This window comes from Callithrix jacchus, chromosome 4, assembly GCF_049354715.1.
Source record: "Callithrix jacchus isolate 240 chromosome 4, calJac240_pri, whole genome shotgun sequence".
NCBI classification, from domain to species: domain Eukaryota; kingdom Metazoa; phylum Chordata; class Mammalia; order Primates; family Cebidae; genus Callithrix; species Callithrix jacchus.
In genome coordinates, this window is record NC_133505.1 from 16,897,254 (window position 1) to 16,918,335 (window position 21,082).

Consider the following 21,082-nt stretch of genomic DNA (forward strand, 5'->3'; position numbering starts at 1 on the left):
CTACTTGGACCAATCAGCCTCCTCCTCAAAGGAACACTGGCTTTCCACTCTTCCAGGGTTGGTCTTGAAAAACAACATATTATGTCAATCTGTTTTGGGGAAAAGGAGAGGAGAAAGGACGTCATTTGATTTAAGGACATAAAGAAATACCGGAGCCTGGGGCCGGCCCAGAATAGACTTCAGCAGGAGTGTTTGTCTTACCTGCATCTTCCCTCCGCTCTCCCGACTTTTTCCTCATTCCATGGTATCCCTTCTTCTGTCCAATGCCCACTGTCCGCCTGTGTTCTTAGTACCCTAACCCACCAAAAATGAACACAGCACCCTCTACTTTCCAGAAAGGAACACATCTCACCATGGATGACTTCATTATAAAGGTGGGATTTAACAACAGAGACCTGGGTTCAAATCCTAGCATGGGCTGGGCACAGTGGCTCATGCTTGTAATCCCAGAACTTTGGGAGGCCTAGGTGGGTGCATCACTTAAGGTCAGGAGTTCCAGACCAGACTGGCCAACATAGTGAAACCCTGTTTCTACTAAAAATACAAAAAATTAGCCGGGTGTGGTGGTGTGTGCCTGTAGTCTCAGCTACTCAGGTGGCTGAAGCAGAAGGATTGCTTAAACCCGGGAGGCAAAGGCTACAGTGAGCCGAGATCGCGCCACTGCACTCCAGCCTGGATAACAGCATAAGACTCTGTCAAAAAAAAAAAAAATCTAGCACATCTGCTTCCTAGTTGTTTGAACTAACCTCTCCTGTGTAAAGTAGGGATTTTAATGCTTACTGTATCTGGTAGTGTGCTTTAAGCTGCAACTAATGGCAAAGCCAACTCAAATGGGTTTAGCCAAAAAGGAAATGTATTGACCAAAGTAATTGGAATTTCAAAGGTGGGATAGGCTGATTGAACCCTGGTGTCAGGGACCTAGGTTCTTCCTGCATCTCTGCTTTCCGTCTTCAGTGTTAGCTTCCTCTTAAGGCTGGCTCCCTTCATAGTCAGAATGGCTGCCACAAAGACACAGGGCCACTCCCTCAACCACAAACTAATAGCTGACATCAAGGGAATGCTATGTGCTGATTGGCTTGAGCCTGGTTTCTAAGTCAATCACAAGTGAGAAATAAAAATGAAATTCCAAGCCCCTGACTGAACAGATCCCTTCTTGGCCAAGGGAACCTTGTAAGCTGAATTCACAGCCATGAAGGGATGAGAAATTGGACATGCCTCATTATGGCCCCTTCCTCTATAACAGCTATTAGATTTTCATCTCTCAGGGCTTAATATAAATCAGCTCTTTCAAAAGACCGCTAGTTTATCTTCCCACGTACAGAACAAAGACAAAATGAGATTAATCTTTCCTTCACCTCTCCTCAGACATCTTCTTCCTCTATTCCCTTTTTCTTTTCTCTCTCTCTCTCTTTTTTTTTTTTTTTTTTTTTTTTTTTGAGACAGAATCTCTCTGTGTTGTCCAGGCTGGAGTGCAGTGGTGCAATCTCAACTGACTGCAACTTCCGCCTCCCAGGTTCAAGCCATTCCCCTGCCTCAGCCTCCCAAGTAGCTGGGATTACAGGTACACGCCACCACACCCAGCTATTTTTTGTGTTTTTGGTAGAGACAGGGTTTCGCCATGTTGGCCAGGATGGTCTCAATCTCCTGACTTCATGATCCGCCTGCCTCTGCCTCCCAAAGTGCTGGGATTACAGGCAGGAGCCACTGTGCCTGGCCTCTATTCCCTTTTTCTTCAAATGTTCGTTCACCTTATCATAGGAAAAATGAGCACCAACTAAAGTCTCACAAGTATGTAACCATTTGTCTCGTGACCCGCCCCCTTTTCTTAAGGAAAATGTATAAATGCTAAACCTCCTGAGACCCTCTTTGGAAAAAAACAGCCACAGATGCTTCTATGACTCACATTTTTCCAGGGCACACCCTTAAGCTGGCTTACTAAACCTTGATGATTTGAGATTTATGGCTCGATCCCTCATTTTAGTTGTCACTAACAAAGAGGGACAGGATTACCATGACTGGTACAGACACTGGTGGATCCCAAACATGAGCACACATCAGAATAACCTGAAGGACGTATTAGACCCCTCACACGACTGGGCCTCAGCCCAAGTTTTGGATTCAGTAGGTCCAGAGAAGAGCCTGAGAATTTCCCTAACAAGTTTTCAGGTGAATCTGATGCTACCACACTTTGAGAACTACTAACATAAGCTAATCAGGAGAACCTGTAGACTGGGGTCAGTTCCTCAAATGGCACAGTGAGGAAGCAGTGAAATTGATGTTGGAGGGATAACTGTGAGCTTCAAAACCTTGTAGCAGGCCAGTGCAGTGGCTCATGCCTATAATCCCAGCACATTGAGAGGCCAAGGTGGGTGGATCACTTGAGGTCAGGAGTTTGAGACCAGCCTGGTCCACATGGTGAAACCCCATCTCTACTAAAAATACAAAAAATTAGCCAGGCATGGTGGCATATGCCTGTAATCCCAGCTACTTGGGAGGCTGAGGCAGGAGAGTCACTTGAACCTGGGAGGCAGAGATTGCAGTGAGCCAAGATTGCGCCACTGCACTCCAGCAAGACTCCATTTCAAAGAAAAACACAAAACTTGTAGCATAAATACACTGCACTCCAGCAAGACTCAATTTCAAAAAAAAAAAAACTTGTAGCATAAATACAGGATTGTTTCAGTTGTATATTGCTGTGTAACAAAATACCCCCAAACTTAGTGACTTAAAATAGCAATTTGTTACTAGTTTTGATGATTCTGTGTGTTGGCTGTGCCCAGCTGGACTGTTTTTACTTGGGGTCTCACATGCAGTATAGTCAGAAGTTAGGTGTGCCCCAAACCATCCACAGACTACAAGGAGCTGAGTGCCCAAGATGTCATTTACATTCACACATCTGGCTAGAATAGCTGAGGGCTGGCCAGGCATCTCTTCCTCCGCTCAGCTACTCCACATGGCTAGCTTGGGCTTCCTTATAACATGGTGGTTTCAGGAAAATTGAATTTTGTATATGGCAGTTGAATTTCTCAGAATGAGCATGCTAAGGGACCAGGGCAGAAGGTGTAAGACCTGATTTAGCCTTGGAAAAACCACATGGCACCACTTCTGCCCCATTCTTGTGGTTACAAAAGAGTCATAGGACCCACCCAGATTGAAGGGAAAGGCCCCACAGAAGGGCATGACTATGCAGAGGCAAGGGCTATGGGGAGCCATCTTGGAGACTAGCTCCCACAGGGATTAAAGGAGATCATTCATGTGAAGTCCTGAGTAAAAATGAAAGTGAAGCATTCACCACAAGTAAGTGCTGAGGAAATTAGCATTATTATCATTGTTGCTATTCTTTTCAGGGGAATTTGCCTATTATACTGTATCTGTTATTGAGGAATTTAAGGTTTTCCAATTAGAAAAGGATTTTCAGGCACTAGCCAGAAGGTGAGGCAGTATTTTCTTAAGAGTGATCTTTTCAGATGGGTGCAGTGGCTCACACCTATAATCCCAGCACTTTGGGAGGCGGAGGTGGGAGGATCACGAGGTCAGGAGTTCGCGACCAGCCTGACCAACATGGTGAAATCCCATCTCTACTAAAGATACAAAACTTAGCTGGGTGTGATGGCACGTGCCTGTAATCCCAGCTACTTAGGAGGCTGAGGCAGGAGAATTGCTTGAACCCAGGAAGCAGAGGTTGCAGTGAGCTGAGACTCAGCCACTGCACTCCAGCCTGGGTGACAGAGCAAGACTCCATCTCAAAAAAAAAAAAAAAGAAAGAGTGATCTCGTCAGTGTCCTCAAAACTGTATAAACAACTATTAATTTGACCAGGAGTAATACCTGTACTTTCAAGTATATCAGCTATGCAGTGGAAATGTTTCTTTTCTATTGCTTTCTATATGGCTCCTTTTTAGAATTTGGCTTTTGATGAGATATTTTTATTCAGACTCTTGTAGATGAGATAATTTTACTAATAATTATGACAGTGCTTTTGATAATGCTGTGTTATTAATACATCAGTACTTAGATAAAAGTTCTCAAATGTCCTGTTGCACATTTCAGTTCTGGAAAATCTCTAGAACAACAGTGTATCGAGAGACTGTCATTCCCATCCAGCCACCTCTATTCTGTGGACAAATACACCTTGCAAACTTGAATAATATCATGCATCGCTTAGTTTCAGAATAGTCTCATAGATAAAACGATTTTTTCTTAATTTCTTTCTGCCAAATTGTGTGTGTGCGCGCGCGTGTGTGTGTGTGTGTGTGTGCACGCGTGTCTTGGCTTGATACCTACTGGTGGTTTTTATTTTCCTTTCCCTTGGAGTGTGAAAGTGAGTTGGTTTTTTATTTAACCTCTCGAGCAAGGAAAGCTTGAGGGGCTTTACATTTCTGCATGTTGTCGGGGGTGGGGGAGGAACAGGTGTAAGCTATAAGAAAAATCTGCTGGTCCAAAGGGAAAAAAACAAGGAGCACCTGAGGAGCCAGGGTGTTCTGTCTGTTCACTAACATACCCATGCAGCCCTGCCAAGCTCTGATGTGTTTAGACTTGAGCTTCAAGGGGGAGATTGCACAAAGGCAAGTTCCTGGGATTTGTTCTGCAGTCTGAGTAGGCTGGGGTGTTCTCACTGAGCTATTTCTGTATAAAAAGCTGTCTGGAACCATCTGAGAAGCCACTAGCCACTGCGGTTTACTGGAAAAGGCCTTCTATTCACTCTCTGTTGCATCATTTCCCCTCCATTTTATGCTCAAAAGAACGACTGTGAGTGTCCATGTATATGTCTGTGTGCGCGTGAGTTCCAGAGTTGCGTTGCCATGGAGTTATTTGGAAAAGGCATCTTGTGAACCACTTGAACTGAACATACAAAAACGTATCTCAAAAATCAAAGCTCCTCTTATATAGACTCTTTCTGGGAAGATACACTAAAAATTCCTAACAGTAGTTGCCTTGGGGGATGGGAATTGGGTGGGGGAAAATGCTGTGAGGGGGTATGCTCTTCACTGTGCACTGTTTAATTTTTTTTTATCATGAGCATGTGATAGATTTTTTAAAACTGAAAGCTGAGCCGGGTGTGGTGGCTCACACCTGTAATCCCAGCACTTTGGGAGGCTGAAGTGGGCGGATCACAAGGTCAAGAGATCGAGACCATCCTGGCCAACCCGGTGAAACCCCATCTCTACTAAAAATACAAAAATTATCTGGGTGTAGTGACATGCACCTGTAATCCTAGCTGCTTGAGAGGCTGAGGCGGAAGAATCGCTTGAACCCAGGAGGCGGAGGTTGCAGTGAGCCGAGATTGTGCCACTGCACTCCAGCCTGGTGCCTGGCAATGGAGCAAGACTCTGTCTCAAAAAAAAAAAAAAAAAAAAACTGAAAGCTGGACCAGGGGTGGTGGCTCATGCCTGTAACCCCAGCACTTTGGGAGGCTGAAGCAGGTGGATCACCTGAGGTCAGGAGATTGAGAACAGCTTGACCAACATGGTGAAACCCCATCTCTACTCAAAATACAAAAATTAGCTGGGCCTGGTGTTGGGCACCTGTAATCCCAGCTACTCAGGAGGCTGAGACAGGAGAATCACTTGAACCCCAGAGGCAGAGGTTGCAGTGAGCCGAGATCTTGCCTATTGCACTCCAGCCTGAGCGACAACTCTGTCTCAAAAATAAAAATAAAAACTGATATTTAAATCCTAAGGCTTCTCTTGGGAAATACTCCCTGACTCAAATATCCCTCTTGACTCCTGCAATCAACTCCCCAGGAGGAAACTGGGAATCTCTGAACAATCCACAGGCTGAATACGAAGGAATCTGCTTGGCTTTTCGGATGCACACTTCATACCCTATCAATTAGAATACACAAAGTATGTGGAGAAGAGATACCACATCTTGTTGGATTCAGTTTTGCTCCTAACACAGTGTGGATTAAAGAGTAATCAATAATGACTTTAAACACATTCTTTTTGGCAATATCACAGAGAAAACGCAGCTAGTAGTGAATGTAGCAGCCTGCCGATTGCAGGGAGCCAAACATGAATATGACATCTCCAGACGCCTGACAACGCCTGCCAAGCCGACATGAAACACTCACCTAGGCTGGACCAGGAAGCTTCCTACCTGCTCACGTAGGAAAAGACTAAACACATTCATAATGTGTCCATACATGTTTTGATTCTCCAAGAGATGATGGCTCAGGCTTCAGAAAGAGTGGTGACCTTATTGTATGCTTTTGTATTCTCTTTGCTGATCCGATGGCCACTTCCAGACCAAGAGCACAAATTACAAATGAACGCCCCCAACAGCAGTTCCTTTTCCATCTTTACAGGGAATCCAGTAAAATAGAGACTGTCAATGCAGCATCTCTCATTGACAGTCTATTCATTGTGGGCTAACTGGATTGTACTGGACAGAGTTCTATTCATTGGGAATCATTAGTCGACTTAAGAGGGAGGAAAACAGAACAAAAAGGAAAAAACATTGCCCATCACAAAAATAACTCGAGACCTGTGCAGTCTGCCAACATTGGTCATCTGCGTTCAACTTGCTTTCAGCGCTCTGTTAAGTATACTGTACCACACCCTACCTCTGATGCCATTACTCCCTTCCTTTTGAATAGCAAAGTAATGGGAACTGGAAACGCTTCTGTGAATTTGGCAAGGTTTAGTATAAATGTTTCCATTAGATCTGGGCAAGGCGTGGATGGGGGAGGGAAACCCATCCACTGATTATGCTTTTGTGCTACCTCTTGGTTGAAGGTTGCCTTTCAGAGGTGAAGCCAGGCTTTTCCTATGCTTGAGATCATGCCTAGACCCAGTACAGCTTATTATATTGCTCAAATATGTTTGGAATTATTATGGAACGTCATGTCGCTCTAAATGGTTTTCCACAGCACATTCTTTTGCACATAGAGCTACTTAGTCTCTGAGTTTCTTCCTGAGGACATTGCGCTTTTCCATTTAACAGGGCAGGTGCTTCAGAGGATTTCAGTTTGGTTGGGAGAGATTTAGTGACTGTTCTCATATGTGTTTATGTCTTGTTTGACAGACAACTCTGCGAGGTTGACATCACTGACTTAGCTTTACCAGGGAGTAAGCCATTGCTCAGGGAAGCAAGTGTCCTGCCAGCGCTGCCCCCACTGGTACATGACAGAGCTGGGACTCACACCCAGGTCTCTCTGGCTCTTCTGGGAGCTTCCTCCCCCGTAGCAATGCCCTCTTTGGTGCTGAAGGTCAAGCTGTGGCTCACACAGTTTGGAAAGGGCTTTTTTTTTTTTTTTTTTTGAAATAGAGTTTTGCTCTTGTTGCCCAGGCTGGAGTGCAATGGCGCGATCTCCGCTCACTGCAACCTCTGTCTCCCAGGTTCAAGCAATTCTCCCGCCTCAGTTTCCCAAGTAGCTGGGATTACAGGCATGCACCACCATGCCTGGCTAATTTTTGTATTTCTAGTACAGACGGGGTTTCACCATATTGGTCAGGCTGGTCTTGAACTCCCAACCTCAGGTGATCCACCCATCTCTGCCTCCCAAAGTGCTGGGATTACAGGCATGAGCCACCACACCCAACCTGGACAGGGCTTTTAGGGAGCCTGGCCAGACCCTGAAGAGACATTGCTGAGAATAGGGACTTAGATCGGAGTGGGGAGTTTCGGTAATCCACCCCGCAAGTACATCTGGAGCCTGAGAGGTGGGGTTCCTCCAGCCTAAAGGCAGGTATGTAGGGACTAAGCCATAGGGCAAGATTTAAAACTCTAGAAAGAATGAGAAGACACAATGCAGGCCTTTAGTTGTGGAGGATATAAAGGAAGCCATGAAGGCACTGACACAGAATCCAAGGTATCAAAGGGGTCAAGTTGAAAACCCTCAAGACAAAACTTTCATCACAGGGGCCTATGGTGGTGAGCCAATTACTGGAATCAGGTCAGAGCAAGATCACCACCCGCCTGACTTGGTACTAAGCCTCTACTATGTGGCAGGCACTATTCTAGTTATTATGGAAATAGCCGTGAACAAAGTAGATCAAGTCTCTGCCTTCTTCAAGCTGGAGTCTAGTGACAGAAAACAAAAAAACAAGTAAATAGATATCTAATGAGGTTACATACTATAGAATAAAAACTGCATGATGGAGTTTGTTATGCTGGTGATGGTGGTGGTGGTTGCTATTTTACATAAGGTTGTCAGGAGGGCCACAGGCTATCGGACATTTGAGCAGAGACTTGAAGGAAGGAGGGAGTAAACATCCTGAATACCTGGGAGAAGAGCTTTGTAGGCAGAAGGAACAGTCACTGCAGAAGCTTTGAGATCAAGGGTACTTGGGGTGTTTTGGACTAGCAAAGAGATCAGGTTCACAGGTCGGGGAAAGCAGTGTCTGAGATGATTGGCACACTTGATGCTTACTAGGAAGGGCTCTTGGGATCAAACTGTGGAAGGGAAGGAAGCAAGGCTGGGCAGAGGGAGATGAGCTGTGATGCAGTCCCACCCAAAGCCCCAGGCAACCCCATGGGGATATGGAAGATAGGATGGCCCTTCAGAGCTGCTCTGAGCTGGGGACAGGGGACAGGCCCTTGCACCTCCAAATCATTCAGCCACTGGATGCTGGCTACATTGAGAAGGGAGTGAGATGGGGTGTTGAGGGGGACAGCTCTCCCCAGCCAAGGCCACCTCAGCATTCAAGGGCTGGCAGCTAGCAGTGCACCTCCGCTCCTGAAGGATGCTCTGGGTAGCACCTGCTGGTGGGATTGGAGCTTGAGCCGGGGGCAGGGACAGAAGATGAGCTTAGGAAAGTGTCCAGGAGCCAGATCGGGGGAGCCCTTGTGAGCCACGGTAAAGATGTGGGGTTCTCTTCCTTATGAGGTGGGGAGCCATCGAAGGGTGTGAGACAGAAATGCTAAACTCTGGCTTCTGTTTTAACCTGATCATGCTGGCAGCTGTGTGGAATAGACTGTAGATGGAAGAAGGGGACACAGGCAGGCTCACTAAGGGGTGCCCGTAGTCCTCCAGGGAAAAGGAGACCAGAGTGATACCTGGTGGCAGGTGTGAACAGTTGTTAGATTCTGGATATATTTTGAAGACAGAGCCGATAGGATTTGCTGATGAAGTGGGTGTGGGATATGAGAAAGAGGAAAAAACAAGGACAACACCAGTGTCTCTCTGGAGTAACTAAAAGGATGATGTCACCATTTACTGACACAGGGAAACTTGTGTATGAGTTTCCTGTTGTCGCCATAACAAACTACCACAAACTCAGTGGCTTAAAACAACACTAATGTGTTCTCTTATAGTCCTGGAGGTCAGATGTCTGAAGCCAAGGGGTTCAGGCTGGGCTCGGAGGCTCATAACTGTAATCCCAGCACTTTGGGAGGCCAAGGTGGGCAGATCATCTGAGGTCAGGAGTTCAAGACCAGCCTGGCCAACACGGTAAAACCCTGTCTCTACAAAAATACAAAAAAGAAAAAAGAAAAGAAAAACAAATTAGCTAGGCGTGGTGGAGCAGACCTATAATCCCAGCTACTTGTGAGGCTGAGACAGGAGAATCACTTGAACCTGGGAGGTGGAGGTTGCAGTGAGCCAAGATCACCCGACCTCGTGATCTGCCGACCTCAGCCTCCCAAAGTGCTGGGATTATGGGTGTGAGCCACTGCACCCGGCCTAATTTTTGTATTTTTACAGAGACAGGGTTTCACTCTGTTGGCCAGGCTGCTCTCGAACTCCTGACCTTAAGTGATCCACCCAGCTTGGCCTCCCAAAGTGCTGGGATTACAGGCATGAGCCACCGCACCTGGCCCCAAAATATCTTATAGTTTTGGACCACAGGTGGCCATGGATAACTGGAACAAAGAAAAGTAAAACTGTGGTGGAGAGGGGACTATTATATTTAAAGCCACATAATGAAATGATGACACCGAGGAAGTTGCTGTAGAGTGAGAAGTCTGAAGATTGAGCTCTGGAATATTCCAGTGATTGCGGATTAGGGAGAGAAGAAAGAGTGTGAGGGAGTGGGGAGAAGCTGAGAGGATCATGGCCCGGAGTCCAAGGACAGGGGGACAGCAGAGAGAGTAACGAGCTCCCGAGGAACGGGAGGACTGAGCACCAGCCCATTGGATTTGGCTGGTGACCTTGACAAAGCCACTAGGTCTCCTGTTTGAGAGGAGGAAGAGGGGTGACAGCCTGATGAAAATGAGATCAAGGCCAGGTGCTGTGGCTCATACCTGTAATCCCAGTACATTGGGAGACAGGCCTGCGAATCACTTGAGGTCAGGAGTTTGAGACCAGCCTGGCCAACGTGGTGAAACCCCATCTCTACTAAAAATACAAAAATTAGTCAGGTATGGTGGTGCACACCTGTAATCCCAGCTACTTGGAAGGCTGAGGCACGATAATCACTTGAATTCGGGAGGAAGAGGCTGCAGTGAGCCAAGATTGTGCTATTGCACTCCAGCCTGGGCAACAGAGCAAGACTCTGTCTCAAAAAAAAAAAAAAACAAAGCCTCAAAGGATAATGTGGGGGAAGGATTGGAGACGATCGGTGGAGCCTACTTCTAAAGAGCTTTGTTGGGAAAAGAAGTGAAGAGATGGGGCAGTAGCTCGCATGGGTTTGGGACCAAGAGAAGACCAGTGAGCCAGGTTATTCCAAGGTCCGCTCCGATTCCAGAATCTGGGCCAAGTGGAATCTATGGGTGGGCACAAAGGGGCCCACCTGAAGGTTAGGGATGAGAGAGCTCCAGGAGGAGAGGCCTAGCAAGTCCTGGTGTGGTGGGTAGAATAGGGCAAAAGAGCAATACGGATGTGCTGCTCCTTGTTTAATGACTAGCTTCCTACAGATGCTGAAAGGTTGAACAAGAACTGAATTTTTTTGAAAATTTGATCTGATTTTAACTACACTGGGAAAATTATTTGAAGGAAACTGCTAGTGATTTTTAAGGTGAAAATTCTCTCCAAATAGAACTATAAGAATTTCCATGTATCAGTTTTTCCAAAATCTGGGTACACATATAATTACATATTTTACTTCTCTATTCCATCTAGTACAAAACTAAATATGATTATATAAGATTTTCTTCAAATCATTGGAAACTCTTTTTCAATGGAGACTTCACAATATGACGGTGAGATTATAGGATGGCATGGTTTTTGTTTTGAAAAGCTAAAACATGGAGCAGGAAAGTTATTTTCCAGATGCCACTGCATAAGTGCCCAGCCAAGCCTGGCAATGAATCATGAGAACAGGAATTCAGGGCCAGAAGGCCTGTCACCCTCAGGACCCAAGGGAGTTACATATCAGGCACCATAAGAAATAGTTTCAAGGCTCTGGAGAGAACTTTAAGAAATTAAAGTATCGGCATCTAACATAAACAAGATCCCCAACACACGAATAGCAGCATGGGGCAGGGGAGAGAGGTCATGCACACCCCAAAATGCCTGCAGAGAGGATGGTACATAACAGCTTTGGCTTACACTGAGGAGAAGGTTTCCTTCCTGTGCTTGAAGATTCAAGGCTACACCGTGTCACTTTGAAAATGACGTCTTTGGCCGGGCTCAGTGGCCAAGGCAGGTGGATCACCTGAGGTTGGGAGCTCAAGACCAGTCTGACCAACATGAAGAAATCCCGTGTCTACTAAAAATACAAAATTAGCCAGGCATGGTGGCACATGCCTGTAATCCCAGCTGCTCAGGAGGCTGAGGCAGGAGAATTGCTCAAACCCAGGAAGTGGAGGTTGTGGTGAGCTGAGATTACATCATTGTATTCCAGTCTGGGCAACAAGAGCAAAACTTCATCTAAAAAAAAAAAAGAAGAAGAAGAAAGGAAAATGACATCTTCAGGACAAGCAAGCCAGCCCAAGGCCTTTGTACTTACTGTTTCCTCTGAGCCTCTCAGCCCTTCCCACCACCCCAGCTAAATCTCACTCATCCTTCGGGTCTCACCTGAAATTTCACTTGGTCAGGAGAGCCATTTCTGACCCTGGGGAGCCTGGGAGGCTGCCTCATTCCATCTTAATTCAGTTTTGGGGCCTATTAATTGGAAACCCACAAGTAATTCTTCTGAATAACCTTAGAATCAAAATTTTAAAATTAAAAAAAGTATGTAAGCATCTCATTAAATAAGGTGTCACTGAGGCCATTATAAATATTTTGTGAGCTAAACCAAAGGTGTGGGTACTAAAGCCTATTGGTAATAGAAGGTTCCAGGCCCTTCCAGGTCCTCTGGGACTAAGGTCTGTAATGTTTCTGCCTGAATAGAGAATGCAGAGCCTATCCCTTCCCATCCGATAGGTTCCACTCACCATCATCAGAGACACCATTCCTGAGCGCTCTATTTTATTTATTTATTTATTTATTTATTTATTTATTAATATTTTGAGACAGGCATGAGCCACTGTGCCTGGCCAGAGCACTCTATCTAAAATAGCAAATCCACCCAGGACACACAGTCCCCATCCTCTTACTTTGCATATTTTTCTCCACAGTCTCCTGGGACACTTTTACATGTTTGTTGATTGGCCTGACCTCCTTCTTTCCATAAAGGAAATAGTTTCTCTTGTTCACTATTGTATCACCAGAATCTGGAAGAATGCCTGGTGAGTAGTAGGTGCTTGGTAATATCTGTTGAATGAAACAATGAATGGGGCCAGACGCAGTGTCTCACACCTATAATCCCAGCACTTTGGGAGGCCGAGGCATGTGGATTACCTGAGGTTGGGAGTTCAAGACCAGCCTAGCCAACATTGCAAAACCCTGTCTCTACTAAAAATATAAAAATTAGCCAGGTGTGGTGGCACACACCTGTAATCCTAGCTACTCAGGAGGCTGAGGCAGGAGAATCACTTGAACCCAGGGGGTAGAGGTTAGAGTGAGCTGAGATTGTGCCACTGCACTCCAGCCTGGGCCACACAATGAGACTCTGTCTCAAAAAAAAAGAAATTCCTTTTCAATTTCTGTATGTATATGCTTCCGTGAGGTAAAATGCGATTTAGCTAAAGTGGTTTTCCTTGTTGAAAATTTGCTAATTCTTTGCCTATAAATTGCTACCCAAAAAGCAAAGATCTGATAGACAAATTAACATCAAGATGTTCATGATTGATGATAATATTTGTACTTTGAGAAGCAGTGGTGGCACTTTGAGTAGGCAAGTGTAAACTGAAGGATAGATACTTTTGTAGGACTTTACTGTTTGTTTTATCTTTATTTATTTACTTATTTATTTATTTTGAGACGGAGTCTCGCACTGTCACCCAGGCTGTAGCGCAGTGGCGTGATCTTGGCTCACTGCAATCTCCGCCTCCTGGGTTCCAGCAATTCTCCTGCCTCAGCTTCCTGAATAGCTGGGACTACAGGCGTGCGCCCCCTCACCCAGCTAATTTTTTTGTATTTTTAGTAGAGACGGGGTTTCACCATGTTGGCCAGGACAGTCTTCCTCTCCCGACCTTGTGATCTGCCCGCCTTGGCTTCCCAAAGTGCTGGGATTACAGGCATGAGCCACCATGCCTGGCCTATTTTATTTTTAAGACAATCTTGCTACGTCACCCAGGCTGGAGTGCAGTGGCATCTTGGCTCACTGCAACCCCTGCCTCCTGGGTTCAGGCAATTCTCCTGCCTCAGCTTCTCAAGTAGCTGGGATTAGAGGCATGTGCCATCAAGCCCAGGTAATTTGTCTTGTATTTTTAGTAGAGATGGATTTTCACCATATTGGCCAGGCTGGCTTTGAACTCCTGACCTCAAGTGATCCACCCATCTTGGCCTCCCAAAGGGCTGGGATTACAGGCATGAACTCCTGTGCCTGCCACACTTTACTGTTTAAAATTTGGCATGTGGACCAGCAGCGTTGAGATCCCCTGGGGGGTGCTTAATGGAAATGCAGAATCTTAGGCCTGCACCCCAGAACTACTAAATCAGAATGTGTATTTTGACAAGATCCCCAGGTGAGTTTGAGAAGTACTAGTCTAGGGAAGCACAAGATATTAGAATTGTCCATCCAATCTATGTGGAAAATGTGCTATTAGAAATTGGAGAGAGCTGGCTGGGTGCGGTGGCTCACACCTGTAATCCCAGCACTTTGGAAGGCCGAGGTAGGCAGATTACCTGAGGTCTGGATTTCAAGACCAGCCTGGCAAACATGGTGAAACCCTGTCACTACTAAAAATACAAAAATCAGCCGGACACGGTAGCATATGCCTGTCATCCCAGCTACTTGGGAGGCTGAGGCAGGAAAATCGCTTGAACCCAGGAGGTAGAGGTTGCAGTGAGCCAAGATTGCATATTGCACTGCAGCCTGGACAACAGAGTGAGAGTCCGTCTCAAAAAAATAAAAAAGAAAAAAAGAAATTGGAAAGGGCAGATAGGTAAAATTCCTACAGGTGGACCCTTATGTTCCTGCTCATTTCTGTTGCCTCTCCAACTTGTCAACACTGTGAAGCCCCCTCCCTGCACCTTCACACACTCCTAGTCTAACAAACACTGCCACACAGTACACACCTCCACACACCATCAGCAGTGACTATTGTGAACCTACTTATCTATTTTTACATTTGTGTGGTTCATTTGTAATAAAGATGGATTCAAATAAATCTGTGGCTGATTGGCTCCAATTTCTAATAAAGGAAATACGTTCAGTTGCTCTATCATTCTAGAGAAATTCCCATTTTAGTCCATTAGGATTGTCCTGAGTTGGTCTAATCCAACTCTGTGCCAAGTGGGTAGTTATCCTTACATGAAGAAAATACACTGTTTTAACTTGTATTAACTGGCATAAACTGGTCAATCTTCTTCACCCATACATCCATGGGAAAACTGGAAAAATAGTTATTAGAAAAGGGCACCATCATTCTAAAACAACAAAAAGAGAAACTTGGTTTTTGAGAAACTATTTTTGTTTAAAATTTTTGTTTTAATTTTTGTTTAGAATAGGCCAAGGTAGTAAATTATGCCTGGGAAAACAGATTTTAAATCCAGGCCTCAACAAATTACAAAAGATAGATTTCCAAGGAATATCAGCTCACGATAAAAATATCTCAGAACGTACAAGGAAATAAGCCATCATGCATGAAAGCCAGCAAACCCTGAATGATACTTTTTAATGAAAAAGTATTGATCAATAGATTCAGTGCAACGTCTGTCAAAATCTAAGCACACATTTTGAAAGAAATTGACAAGTTCATGTTAAAATCTCTGTGCAGTTGCAAAAGACATAGAAAAGCCAAGAATTTTTTTAAAAAAGAATGAAGGTGGAGAAATTCTGCTAACAGATTTCAATACTAATTGTAAAGCTACAGTAGTTAAGATAGGATAGTATTAGTGTAAGAACAGACAAATAGATTAATGTAACCGAGAGTTCAGAAGTAGACCCTCACACAGTCAAGTGACTTTAGACAGAAGTGCCAAGGTAATTCAATGAGCAAAGGGTATCTTTTCAACAACTGTGCTAGAAAAACTAGATATCCATATGAAAAACATGAGCCTTAACTTTTACTTCACACCATATGCAAAAATTAACTTGAAATAATCAAAGACCTACTTCTACAGGCTAAAATTATAACATTGCTATAAGGAAAAATAGGAAAAAATCTTCACAAGTTTGGGTTAGGCAGATTCCTTAGATGGGACACAAAAGCATGAAAAGAAGAAATTGAAAAATTGAACTCCATAAAAGTTTTAACTTCTAATCTTCACATATATCAGAAAGGACTGACAAAGTACTTCTATCCAGAATATATAAACAACTCTTATAAATAATAATACGATAAAACTCCAATTTTTTATGATCAAAAGATATAAACAAATATTTTGCAACAGAAAATAGACAATTGTCCAGTAAGTACATGAAAAATGCTTAACCATTTATCAGAGAAATGCAAATTAAAAGTACAATAAAATGCCACTCCACAGCCACCAGAATAGCTAAAATTTTTCAAATTGACAGTGCCAAGTATTGGCCAGGATGAACGTTGATGACAGATGTACACAACAGCACAACCAATTTGGAAAATAGCTTGGCGATTTCTTAGAGGGCTACACTATATGACCCAGCGATTTCACTCCTAGTTGTTTACCCAAGAGAAATGAAAACTTGTCCACAAGAAGACTTGTACATAAATACTTGTAGCAGCTTTATTATTTATAATACTAAAAACAGAAAATAACCAAAGTATCCATTACCGAGCAAATAGATAATGATGGTGTATCTATACATGTCTATATAATAGACACTACTCAGCAATAGAAAGGAACAAACTACTGATGTACACAATCTGAATGAATCCAAAACACTGATTATATTTTTACTTGTTTTATTTATTTATTTATTTTGAGACAGAGTCTCACTCTGTTGCCCACGCTGGGTTGCAGTGGCACGATCTCATTTCACTGCAACCTTCGCCTCCCGGGCTCAAGTAATTTTCCTGCCTCAGACTCCCAAGTAGCTGGGATCACAGGCATGCACCATCATGCCCAGCTAATTTTTGTATTTTTAGTACAGACGGGGTTTTACTGTGTTGGCCAGGCTGGTCTCAAACTCCTGACCTCAGGTGATTCACCCTCCTCAGCCTCCCAAAGTTCTTGGATTATAGGCACGAGTCACCATGCCTGATCCTGAATATATTTTTATTTTACATTATGTGAGGTCAAAGAAGCCAAATACCAAAGAGTACATAATGTATGATCCCATTTATATGAAACCTTAGAAAAAGGGGGAAATCATCTATGACAACAGAAAGCAGCTTAATGGTTACCTGGGATCAGAGGTAAGGGTGGAAAAGGAACAGGAGAGAATATTTTGCCAAGACAGAAATGTTGTAGATGTTGATTATGATGGTGATTACGTAAGACTCTACACTTGTCAAAACTCAGCAAACTGCATTCTTAAGTTGGGTCATTTGATTGTATGTAAATTACACCACAATGATGTTGAGTTTTATCAAACCGAAGGAAGGTATTGAAAACAGAAGGCTGAAAAAGAATGAAATGCAATGTCTGCAAGTGAAACACATAATTATTTAAAATATGTAAAAAAAAAAAAAAAAGAAAAGAAAATATGTATGGAGGACCTACTAGATGCGAGCAAGACGTTAGAAGGTCCTGGGGTGTTAAAGAAGATAAAATGGCAGTGATGGAGTGGAAAATAGTTGGGATTGAAAGGCAGAGTTGTGGCTCCCGCACAGTGGCTGTGTGACCTGGTCAGGTCACTTCTCCATAGGCCTCTGCTGCCTCACCAATAACATGAGGGAGATGGACTGGTTTGCCCCCAATGCTGTTACACTCTATTTTTAAGTCCATTAGGAATTTGCCTCCTTACAGAGTGAGAGATTAGAAATGGAAAGACACATAGCCTAAGTCAGACAAATCTAAGTTGTGCTTTAAAGAAATGAACACGTTTGGCCAGGCACGATGGCTCACGCCTGTAATCCCAGCACTTTGTGAGGGCGAGACAAGCAAATCACCTGAGGTCAGGAGCTTGAGACCAGCCTGGCCAACATAGTGAAACTCCATCTCTACTGAAAATATGAAAAATTAGCCAGGTGTGGTGGAGCTCGCCTGTAGTCCCAGCTACTCAGGGGGCTGAGTCAGGAGAATCCCTTGAGCCTGGGAGGTGGAGGTTGCAGTGAGCTATCCACCTGGGTGACAGAGCAAGACACCATCCATCTCAAAAAACAGACAAAAAAAAAAGGAAAGAAATGAGCATATTTGCAAAGGTGTGCTTTAAAGAAATGAACATATTAGCATTCATAATATAAATTATCTTAAAGAAATCATGCCAGTGTTTTTCAATTAACTTTTACTAAGCACTCATTTTTCACAGGTGTCTCCCCGACCTCCCCAGCTCCATCCTCCCTCCCTTTCTTTGTTTTTATTTCTTGTGACTCAGAAGACTATGTATTAACACACCCCTAAAACTGCTCAGAGGTCACAGTGACCTAATTCCTAAATGTCAGTTCCAATGCACTCGTAAATCTCCATCTTACCTGAATTCTGGGCCACACTCAACATTGTTAACCCCTCCAATCTCAGAGAATTTGTGACTCTTCAATTCTGAGATGCTGTTCTAGCTAAGTCTTCTCTTGCCCCCAGATGACTCCATCTCAGCCTCTTCTTTTTCTTTTCAACCCAAAAGTTCTTTGCAAAGAACCAGATAGTAAATATTTTAGATTTGGTGGGTCATGCGATCCCCTAAAGTAGCAGATTCTTCTTTGTTTTTTATTATTGTTTTAAACTCTTTGGGATGTAAAAGCCAGTCTTAGCTGGCCAGCGGTAGCCCTCCCTTTACACTCTGCCAGCCTTCCTGGGCCATTCCACCAAATGCTGCCCACCAGATGCTGCCACCTTTCACCCAGACCTTCAGAGCGATGTTTCTTAAGTTCCATCTCTCCGTGGCAGGGGTGTTAAGGGTGCCCCATTTTCTGAATTCCAAGAAAAATTCTGGTTATACAAAAAGAAAGGGCCAAGTACATGAATAGATGATTCATAAAGTAATGAATATCAATGGCTTTTAACCATATTAAGAGATTCTCGACCTCATCCACAATAAATGAAAAGCAAGGTGGTGGAAAAACCACCAGATGTGGTTTTTTCGATCTTGCAGAATAACAGAAACGAGAGTTTGATAACATGAACTGTAGATGAAGAACTGGAAAAATAGCATGATCCTCCTTGGTACACAGTTTAGCAACATCTATTAAAACATAAGATGCACGTATCTTCTCAACTGGCAGGTCCATTTCTAAATAGTTACATAAAAAAAAGGAAGGATGTAGAATTATCTGCATATAAAACAGAGCGTCGAGTGGCTAAGGTGGGGCAGAAACTGGCGTGCTGTGTGTCATGAGAGAAACTTACTTTTTCATTGTGTATATTTTTGTGTTAGAATGTTTTTCTTACTCATACTGTATTTTAACTTGCCCCCAATTTTTTTTTTTTTTTTGAGATGGAATTTCACTCTAGTTGCCGAGGCTGGAGTGCAGTGGCACGATCTCCACTCACTGCAACCTCCACCTCCCGGGTTCAAGAGATTCTCCTGCCTCAGCCTCCCACGTAGCTGGGATTGCAGGTGCCCACCACCATGCCCAGCTAAGTCTTGTATTTTTAGTAGAGATGGAGTTTCACCATGTTGGCTAGGTTAGTCTTAAACTCCTGACCTCAGGTGATCCACCCAGCTCAGCCTCCCAAAGTGCTGGGATTATAGGTGTGAACTACTGCACCCAGCTAAAATTATTAAGATAAATGAATGGATAGGTAGGTAGCTAAGTAGATAGATAGATAGATAGATAGATAGATAGATAGATAGAAAGAATAAACTTATAAACAAAAAGAGAGGAATAGTTGAAGTAGAAAGGATCTTAAAAGTTGTCTAATTCAATATTTGCTGATGAGGAAACTGAGCCCAGGACAGTTCTGTGGCATTCCTAAGATCCTGCTGTTACTAGCAGAGGTGCAACCTGACTCCAGGCCTCCCAACTCCCAGTCCAGCACTTGTCTCTCTGCATCCCACCACCTCTCTTAGATGACCCCCTTGATGAAGGTAGTTCATCTCAATCATTTGAACTCAATAAAGAAATGCAGCTTTCTAGAAAAAAAAATGTATCTTCTTTTGTTTTGAGACACACCTCTGTCAGCCAGGCTAGACTGCAGTGCCATGACTTCAGCTCACTGCAGACTTAACCTCCTGGGCTAAAGCGATCCTCTTGCCTCAGCCTCCTGAGTAGTTGGGGCTACAGGCAGATGCCACCATGCCCAGCTAATTTTTTTAAAGACAGAGTCTCTCTGTGTCGTCCAGGCTGGAGTGCAGTGGCGCGATCTCAGCTCACTGCAACCTCTGCCTCCTGGGTTCAAGTGATTCTCCTGCCTCGGCCTCCCAAGTAGCTAGGGTTACAGGCATGTACCATGGCTGGCTAATTTTGTGTTTTTAGTAGAGATGGGGTTTCGCCATGTTGGCCAGGCTGGTCTCGAACTGCTGACCTCAAGTGATCTACCTGTCTTGGCCTTCCAAAGTGGGATTACTCTTGGAATTACAGGAGTAAGCCACGACGCTCAACCAGCAAGACTTGTTTATCGTTTATCAGTCCTCTGTATTGCCACTATGCAAATTGTATATTCATCTGTTTTGCTTTTTCCTTTTGAGTTTTTCTTCTTCTGGCTCTTTGTGTGCATTTAGGATATCAAACCTTAGTTAAAATATATGATGTAAATATTTTATTATAGACTGCCACATGTCTTTTAATGATTTACCATGTCTTTCGTTGATATAAGTTTTTTTTTTTAATGTAGACTGTCCATTTTTTTCTTGTGGCTTCTGGATTGTGTCTTTTTTTTTTGAGACAGAGTCTCACTCTGTCACCCAGGCTAGAGTGTAGTGGCGCAATCTTGGCTCACTGCAACCTCTGCCTCCCAAGTTCAAGTGATTCTTCTGCCTCAGCCTCCCGAGTAGCTGGAAATACAGGTGCGGGCCACCACACCCGGTTAGTTGTTTTGTATTTTTAGTAGAGAAGAGATTTCACTGTGTTAGCCAGGATGGTCTCAATCTCCTGATCTCGTGATCCACCCACCTTGGCCTCCCGAAGTGCTGGGATTATAGGCAGGAGCCACTGGATTGCGTGTTTTTTAGAAAAGTTTGTGTTCAGAATTTCTTTTTTCTTTCATTAGACCTCCTCTGTGGTCTTCTTCTTTTTTCCCCAGGATTTCTAATGTGCATTTGGCCTTTCTGTTTGGAGCAGGGCCACTTCTGGGTTTGGGGCTTACCGTGAGATTTTTGTTCAGAGTAGCCTGGGATTCCTAGATGTTACTACAAGCTGAAAAGACTTATAGGGCCCAGCCTGGGCACTGGGTTTACAGTGCCCGCTCCTGAGTGCACCCAGCAGAGAACAGGTCTCCAGAGCTGAGGAAGGGAGCATCTTTGGCCTTTGGTTAGTTTAGCATTTACTGAGCGCAGTACTCGGCAGTGAGGTTTAGGAATGAGTAGGCCGTGGCCCTGCCCTGGAGGTGCTTGCAGAATAGTGAAGGAGACAGATACATAAACAGATCATTTCAGTTTTTCTACTATGACTGATTAACAGTCTACTCTAACCTCATAAAACATTTAAATTGACAGGGTGTGGTGGCTCACACCTGTAATCTCAGCATTTTG

The 21,082-nt window shown here is 44.0% G+C and overlaps 1 protein-coding gene across 2 annotated transcripts in view; it reads left to right on the forward strand.

The window, feature by feature from the left end:
- RANBP9 (RAN binding protein 9) overlaps window positions 1-21,082 on the forward strand; it is a 173,388-nt gene that overhangs the window by 19,524 nt on the left and 132,782 nt on the right. The gene's annotated exons all lie outside the window — the stretch shown is intronic.